At 39.9% G+C, this 9,373-nt stretch overlaps 1 pseudogene; it reads left to right on the forward strand.

The window, feature by feature from the left end:
• The first annotated feature begins 1,923 nt into the window (after positions 1-1,923).
• On the forward strand, positions 1,924-3,180 carry LOC121164736 (annotated as a pseudogene).
• Positions 3,181-9,373: the final 6,193 nt, after the last annotated feature.

The raw sequence follows: 9,373 nt of genomic DNA on the forward strand, positions 1-9,373 counted from the left end.
CGCAGCAGCCCCGCTTCCCATCCAGCTCCATGTCTGTGGCCTGGGAAAGCAGTAAAAGACGGCCCAAAGCCTTAGAACCCTGCACCTGCATGGGAGATCCGAAGAGCTCCTGACTCCTGGCTTCAGATTGGCTCAGCTCCAGCCATTGCGGATGCTTGGGGAATGAACCAATGTATGAAAGATCTTCCTTTCTGTCTCTCCTCCGCTCTGTATATCTGCCGTTCCAATAAAAATAAATAAATATTTAAAAAACAAGCAAATAATAATAGAAAAGAATACAGGAAGCCCAAAACACAGAGCAATCAAGCGGCACCTAGACTCATAGAACAGGGTGCTGTTACTGGAACTGCTGCCCCATATCTGCCCACTCCTGATCCACCTGCTTTTTCTATGTCCTCTTCCTCCCACACTCTCTTCTTACCTTATTGGTCACACACTGTCGGAAGCCATTAAAGAGGCCACTCTATGTTTAGTGTTTGAATGCAGAGGGAGAATGTAAATGTTACTGAGCTGTCATAGTGCTGAAACAAGGTATATCATTGCGGACATGAACACACCACCAAATCATGTTCAGTCTCAGTAGCTTAAAGTCTCAGTGTATTAAAACATATTAAAGTCTCAGGATATTAAATTATCACTTCAATGTCAGTAAAAATAATTCCTCTGGCACTGAGTTATGGTTAAGATCAAGATCGCTCCGGAAACCCTTCAAAACAAACAACAAACAAACAAACAAACAAATAAATAAAAAATCTAGAATAGATAGACAGAGAACAACAAGGAAAGCCTAGAATCAGACAGGAAATGGTCAGTGTGGATTCACTTATGCCTTACTAGGTAGGACACAAAGATTAGTTACTCCTCACTAGGGTATTGAAGATTTCTCTGCACACCCCTCCTAAAACTGTTCTGCACCTAAACTGTTGACATATGTCTTGTTAGAGTTATAAGCCAGTCTAGACTACCAAAAAAAAAAAAAAAAACAAGTTCACCAAAATTATGCTTCAATGCCATAAAATGCTAAATACTAAAATGGACATGAGACAGCTGAATAGTAATCTATAGCCATTTTAAGGTGTATAGAACCCAGTTGTATATAAACTAAAATTGAAATGTCAATGAAGAAGTCACAGGATGTGGTTCAGAACATGCATTCTTTTTAATATATTGGTTACTCAATACTATGTCAATTAATTCCATAACCTTATAAATTGTTGCTGATGTTATGTTGGGGCTATTAATTGATCGGGATGATACTCTGCCGGCTCTGGCTTCAGACCAGAGATGGTCTCTCCAAGAAGCCGTTGAACTTATCTGGACAATAAGATGCTGGACTCTATGCTTGGTATATGCTTGCAATGAAAGAATCTCAACTGAACTTGAACTGTGGTCATGCAACAAGGTGGAAGAATCCACCATGGGGGGGGGGGGTTTGGGGAGGGTTGGGGGGAATCCCAGTGCCTATAAAACGGCGTCACATAAAAAGAAAAAAAAAAGACTCATTGGAATAGTATAGAGGAAATACTTACCATATAAGTTTGTCATACAGGAAGCTGCCAATTATTAATAATTATTCTAAATGCAAAGATTGATAGCATATATGTCTGTTTACTGCTGGATTTGTGCAGGTGTGTGTGTGTGTGTGTGTGTGTGTGTAGATATAAAACATTTTATTGGTTACAAATTAGCATAATGGCGAAAGACATTGAGGTGTTTGAGAAGCGAGTATGCCTTGAGAGGTGCTGCCAATGTGCTTGTTGCTCCACTTACAATCCAGCATCTTGCTACTGGCCTAGAGGAGCAACTGAAGGTGCGACTCCTAGTGACTCCTGTCGTCCCCAAGCAGGGCAGTCTCCTCAGGCTTGTTCTGCCCAGGAGGAGCGCCCTGTCTAGCCCAGCCACTCGCCAAGGGTTGCTGGCTCCATGTCCATTATCACCCTGCCCTCGGCCAACACCTTCAGGGCACCAGGGATGCCAAACCGAAGGGCCAGAACCTGTTGGTTGCTGCTGACCCTCTCTCCTGAGAGTCCAATTCGCGAAAAAAAGCGAAAAGAAGCTTGAGAGAAAAGACAGCCTCCTGACTTATGCACTGGAGAACCTCCCAGGAAACTTCCTCAGGGAGTTGTTTATGGTGTAGTGGGAAGTTCTGATCAAAACCAGCGGAAAGAAATGGTGGTGTTCGGGGCGCCAACAGATCAGCTGAAAGAAGAGAAGAACCACATCAAGGATGTGAGGGGGCAGGAATGTGCGGAAATTGTGATGAAATGCAGCAAAACATCCGGCAGCTCACTCAAAATCCATCAGTTTCCTGAGCGCAGCAGAAATTCACCTTGGCTTTGCTGTCAGATTCCATTGGTCTGCAGAAAACTCTTGCGGATCTTTTTCTGGAAAATAGCAACCTTAAAATTCAGATTAGGAATTTGCTGCAGAAACGCATAGTGTCCATAGAGAAGCTAGGAGAGAAACAGAGATGGAACAAGTTGAAACTAGTCGTTTCCTGAAAGCATTTGAAGAAGCCAACAAAAAGATGCAGGCAGCAGAGATGAGCCTAGAGAACAGACCAGAGGATTGGAGCGCTTGACCAGCTCACAGAGTGGATGCAAAAGGAACAGCATTAAGCTGCAACTTCAGTTCCTAGGACTTGAGACAGAAACGTCTGGGGAAGTAACTGATGCTGACAAGGAGAGGTGCCCACAGCTGGAGCAAGCCTCAGCCAGTCTCCCAGAGTTCATCAGGGTCTTCGAGGACATGGTACACTGCTAACAGAATAAAGTCAAGCAGCTGATTGAGAATATTGAGCCACTGGGGGAAAAAAATGCAAGGGCAATAACACAATATTGCAGCTTTTAGAGAAGATCTCTTTCTTAGGAGAAGATAATGACCTACAAAGCAGACTGGACACGGAAACCCAGTCCAAGACTGGAGTGGGAAGCAGAGAGATTGGAGTGGGCTGTGATCGTTTACAAGCTAAAGAGGCAGGACTTGTGAATCGGGACACCTTCCAGAAACAGCATCATATACACAAGAGCCCTGGAACTGACTCTCACATTATGTGCACATATGTGCACATTTACACATCGACAGAGGACCCAGAAGTGTGACTTGAAATCAGGTTATTCTCTCTTACTTGTACCGTGTAAGCCCAGAGTAGAAATTGCTAAATTTCTGATCCAATTCTAAAATGAGAGGGAAAATGGAGACAACAAGGGCAGGTGACAGGTGGGTACATGAGGTCAAATTTCAAATACTCAAGCAAAGAATTCTGCTGTCCTGCAATGTGATTGATTTCTGCACGGATGGGGAAATCTCAGCAGAATCCCTGCATAATTAATCTGGTTTCAAGGTTTTGGTTGGGAGGAGCAATGCATTAATTTGGAGTTTCATGTAATTCGGAAGCTGGACCATTTATTACAGCATCAAGGCTTTGTTTTTACCCATGAACGTATTGGGGACAATATATCTCTGGCAAAAAACACCTGTCCATAAGGAGCAAAGGCAGAGAAACTTGAACACGAGGACAAGCATTCCTGGTGGCCAGGGGCTCTCTCCACTAGGTTCCAAGCATCTGTGCGGGGTGTTGTGGGAACCTCAGTTAGAGACTTGTGTAGACCGGACAAGTTGCACTCTCGCCTGTGTGCCTTATACTTTTATTGGACTAATTGAAATCACTGTATTTATTCAAACTATAACTTGCTTTTCACTGTAACAGAATTTTTTTTTTTTTATGTTGTGGAGATTTCATCATTCAATTTTGTCATTTTGTGTTTTTGTCCAGTGAATGAATCATTTTTTCACAAATGTTTTTCTTTGATATTGGCATCAATGGCACCTGTGTTTAATAATAAGTATACATATATATATGTATATATATATATATATATTGCTCTTTAAAGCAAAAAAGCATCAAGAGAAGGCCCAAGTGTTTGATGCCCCAACATTCATGTGGGAGACCCAGAAGCTCCTGGCTTCTGGCTTTGACCTGGCCCAGCCTCAGCCATACTGGTCATCTGGGGAGTGAACTAGGAGATAGAACATCTGTCTCTCTCACGGTCTGTCTCTCACTCTTGCTCTGTAACTCTGACCTTCAAATAAACAAACAATTCTTAAACATGAACAGAATAATGACAAAACTCATTTGGTAACCCATAGAAACTCAAGGAAGCCTTTGACAGCAAATATGTTATTGATGAGAAACAAATATGAACCACTTACACCTTTCCAATATGCATTATTCTGTAGTAATTGCCTAGTTAAAGCTGTCCTTGTACTTGATATGAAATTACCAACCACGAAAAATCTAAGCCTCTCTAATCAATTACAGTGCCGGATGTATAATTTGCATTAAAGTCATCACGAACTGGGCCACTTTGGCAAGGGAGACAGCTGCAGTTTACATGAACTCTAGCAGATTTTCTGATGTCAACATTCTACAAAACTGCTAGTATTTTGGTTACCTAGTTTTGTCCATTTTCTTCAGTAAATCTTAGTTTTTTAGTTTCCCCTGTGACTGGTGAAATACCCAGGATCATTCCCATAAATTTTATGTCCCTGCTTCAGTGAACCAATGACAGTTTCAAAAGTTATCCAGAGATTCATTTGAAGAAATACTGTCCAATCTGTGAGTCTGGTTGAGAAATAGAAAATTGATTCAACCAAAAAAATGGCATAATAAGCAAAAGAATGGAAGTTTATGTGCATCTAATGTGAGATCTGTAAATATTATAGAACACATGTTTGTCATGAAAAAAGAAAATACTGTACTTCAGGACTTTGAGTTCTGTTACCGGGACATGTGAAGTACTGATATTCTCATTCTTCAATAATTTTGAAGTGGGTGCATTCATATATTAACAACTATGAATGAAAAAAATTTAAAAAGTCCGTAGCTAGCACTAGGAAATAAAAAAGACCTTATAAAATTGATTATATTGTTTGTGTTATTATATTTATTTAATAGTTAATGAAATCATCTTCATAAATTTTTGGTAACCTCAACCTCAAATATATTTTTAAAATATTCATTCATTTATGACAACAGCAAATTTACAAATAAGGCAGAAAACAGAAAGCAAGAGCGAAAGTGAGAATGAGAAAGAGAGAGACGAAGAGCTTGGTTCACCCCATAAACAGCTGCAATGGCTGAAGCTAAGATACATTAAGTCCAGGAAGAGCTAAGAGCCAGGCACTCCAGCTGGGTCCCCCACTTGGCTTGCTTGGTCCCCAGGAGATGGGCTCTTTTTGCTATTTTCCCAGGTATATTAGCAAGGACCTGTGTTGAAAGTGGAGCAGCAGGACTTCAATTGGTGCCTGCGTGGGTATGTAGGCTATGACTTCACCTGTTGCCCTACGACACCAGCCCCAATTCTCCAAATTGATTTTATTAAATTTATTTTTGGGGAAGGCAGGGAGAGATTGAAAGACTGATTGTACATTCACTGATTCACACCTCAAGGCCCACAATACCTAAATCTGGAAAACACTGAAGCCAGAAGCCCAAAACTCAACCCAGCTCGTCTAGGTGAATGTTGGGAGCCTAACTACCTAAGCCATCACCTGCTGCTTCTCCAATATTCAAGGATAGAAAGAAGAGAAATGAAAGGGTAGCAAGGTGATATCATCCGTTATATCACTTAGTGTATGTGTGCTTGTATCAAGCTACAAGTGTGCTTGCATTAAAAATAAATAAATATTATATTTTAAATGGTTTTTTGTAGGAGCTTTTTAAAAAAATTTTCATTTCATTTAATGGCACAGCTTCATAGGCTCTGGGATCGCCCCAACCCCTCCCTATACCCTCCTTCCATGGTGGATTCCTCCACCTTGTTGCAGTATTACAGTTCAAATCCAGTCGTGATTCTTTCATTGCAAGCATGTACCATGCATAGAGTCCAGCCTCTCACTGTCCAGATAAATTCAACAGTTTCTTGTGGAGACCATCTCTGGTCTGAAAGCAGAGCTGGCAGAATATCATCCCGATCAATTAAAACTCACAACATTACATCAACAACAATTTACAACAGTATGGAGTTAATTGACATGATATTGAGTGACCCACATGTTAGAAAATGCCAAGTTCTTAGCCACATCCTGTGACTACCTCATTGACATTTCAATTTTAGTTTATATACAACCGGCTGCTATACACCTTAAAATGGCTATAGGGTACTATTCAGCTGTCTCATGTCTATTTTAATTTTAGTGTTCAGCATTTTATAGCATTGAAGCATAATTTTGGTGAACCTGTTTTTTTGTTTTTTTTTTTGGTAGTCTAGACTGGTTTATAACTCTAACCAGACATATGTCAACAATTTAGGTGCAGAACAGTTTTAGGATGGGTGTGCAGAGAAATTCTCAATACCTTAGTAAGGAGTAACTAATCTTTGTGTCCTACCTAGTAAGGTATAAGTGAATCCAAGCTGACCATTTACTGTCTGGTTCTAAGATTTCCTTATTGGTCTCTAAAAAATTAATTGATTAATTAATTAAAAAATAATCAGAGTGTGTACCATCTGCTAGAAGAGTTAGGTGCTTTAATAAGAAAATACTTTTGCATGTGATTCATATAACGTGTTATAGAGAAAATCCATATACTGAAGCAGAAAATATATTTTTAATAAACATGTACAGAGGCAAGTTACCCATGGGCATTTGAATACTTGTCGAATCTTATTTTTCACATACAAAATACATCATGATTTTCCATACTTTAGAGAGTGCAACTATGGGTGAAGAAGAACTCCAGAAACTTTTGTGTTAAAGTAAGCTGACAGCAGTAAGGTCAGTTAAACAAAAATAGACCATGTGAAATGACAGCTCACTAATTTAACTTACTTAAAAAATGAAAGCACTGACCTCATTGCCAAAACTACAGACTATTTCCAGCACAGGCGCAATGCAGAACATGCCTAGAATTCCTAATGAGTCTTAGACAATGTTTTGATCTAGTTTATCATTTATTATTTTAGCATTTCTTTTCATTAATTTGAAAAAATATACAGAGATAAAAGGAGAGAGATAGTGACTTTCCATCCACTGGACCTTTCCCCAGATGACTGCAACATCCATAACTGGGTCAAGCAGAAGCCAGAGAGAGCACTGGCTTTGGGTTAGCCCCACGGGTTGCAAGCATCAAACACTTGCAGTCTTCAGCTGCTTCACTGAAGTCTTTAGCAGTGAGGCGGATTGGAGTATCCAGGGGACAAACGCATGCCTTTATGGTATGCCTTCCTTGAACACAGTGACTTTACCCACTATGCCATGATGCCAGACACTACTTTGTCTAGAATCCTGAAGCAAGTAAAGTTAGAAATAAATTTACAAGTGCATGGGCCCAGGACATTAGCCTGGCAGAAAAAGTCCTCTCCTCGCGTGCACCAGGATTCCAGATGGGCACAATTTCTGATCACAGCAGCCCTGCTTCCCATCCATCTCTCTGCTTGTGGCCTGGGAAATCTATAGAGGACATCATAGTGTTTTGGGAACCTGCATCTGCACGGGAGACCCAAAAGAGGCTTCAGGCTCCTGGCTTCAGTGTGGCTCAGCTCTAGCTGTTCCAGCCACTTGGAGAGTGATCATTGGAGGGAAGATCTTCCTCTCTGTCTCTCCTCCTCTCTGTATATCTGACTTTCCAGTAAAAATAAAATAAATCTTTTAAAAAATTTACAAGTGCATAGTAATTGAGATAGTCTTTATTAGTCCATGCTTGGCATAGATAATGCATGACATAAGAATTGTTTCTGATCTGAGTCGGTGTTCATTCATTAATGCCCTGTTATATGTAGCAAACATTACTGATAATTTAGAATACTGTTGGAATTGTGGATACCAACAATAGATGAGATACTGTATCTGTTTTAGGGAACCTGCAGTTCATTGGAGAATAATTATATTAGCATACTGAGTCACATGGGAATGCAAAGGAAATTCACATGCACTAGATGGGGAAATTCCTGAGCATGGTCAGAATAAGCTTTTAATTTATAGTCCTTGCCATGTCAGCCAGTATTTGTTCTTTTACTTACATTGCTTTAAAAAGGAAAAACTGATTGCAAACCAAATTAAGAAATCCTGATTTGCAAAGTAAGTGGTGATGATAACAGATAAGGTAACTGCATAACTTATTTTTTTTCCTCATATAACATATTTCATTATTTTAAGTGCTAATTTTGGTTGCACCAGATTTGAGTGTGAAAAATATTCATAGAGGTGAAAATTATTATTTGAATTAAAATTAAAAACAAATTATGAGTAATTGACTGGAAATTTGCAAGACTAGGCTTGAGAAAAGAGTGAATGCAAGAAGCATATGCCAGGTCCAGCGCGATGGTGCAGTGGTTAAGGTCCTCGCCTTGCACGCCCGGGATCCCATATGGGCACCTATTCTAATCCCAGCAGCCCTGCTTCCCATCCAGCTCCCTGCCTGTGGCCCGGGAAAGCAGTCGAGGATGGCCCAAAGCTTTGGGACCTTGCACCCACGTGGGAGACACTGGCCGTTGCGCTCACTTGGGGAGCGAATCATTGGACGAAAGATCTTCCTCTCTCTGTCTCTCCTCTCTGTATATCTGCCTTTCCATTAAAAATAAATCTTTAAAAAAAAAAAAAAGAAAGCTGAAGGAGTTACCTCCTTTTGCCGACTTTTGGCTAATCAGATATGAAACATTTCCATCAGAGTTGCCTTCTCCTCAACTGCCTCTGGAAAGAGAAGTCTGTTTCCCCTCCAAATGGAAAATGAATGGAATTTTGCAAGCAGACTCCAGACTGCAGAGAGAACATGTTCAGAGATTGTGCTTCTGAATGCTTTGATGAAACAATTAGCCAAACTTTACGATGACTTACATGAGTATAAAATCATGTCATATATTTTCTGGCGGCAACATCCCTTCCCTAAATGTATATTAGTTGCTAACTTTGTTGAAGTGCATTAAACAATGTTTAAAATGTTGCTAAGTATGGTTACTCATCCATATTTTTTGTTTGACATTTATGGTTCAACCAAAGACATATCAAATATATTTGGATGATATACTTATGTCTGTGCTAAACATACATTCATTTTGTTTTGCATCATATAACCTGAAAATACAACAACAATTTATGGAATTTACATTTTCATGAAGTATTGCAATTAACCTAGTTATGTAGACAGAAGGGGGTGTCCATAAGTTTTATACAAACTGCTTTTATGTCTCCTATAGAAGACCTGAGAATCCCCGAATGCTGGCATTCTTCAGCAATCCTGTAATCAATCTCCTGAGAATGTTGACAACAGCTCTCGAGCAGGCAATAGAAAAGACGTGAGCATTACATCTTATCTAATATTATAATAAATATGGTATCTGTAGGCATGATATTTTCATTTCAGGATTACAATGGT

Source organism: Ochotona curzoniae, unplaced genomic scaffold, assembly GCF_017591425.1.
Source record: "Ochotona curzoniae isolate NIBS_2020 unplaced genomic scaffold, NIBS_Ocur_1.0 contig_1071, whole genome shotgun sequence".
Classification (NCBI taxonomy): Eukaryota; Metazoa; Chordata; class Mammalia; order Lagomorpha; family Ochotonidae; genus Ochotona; species Ochotona curzoniae.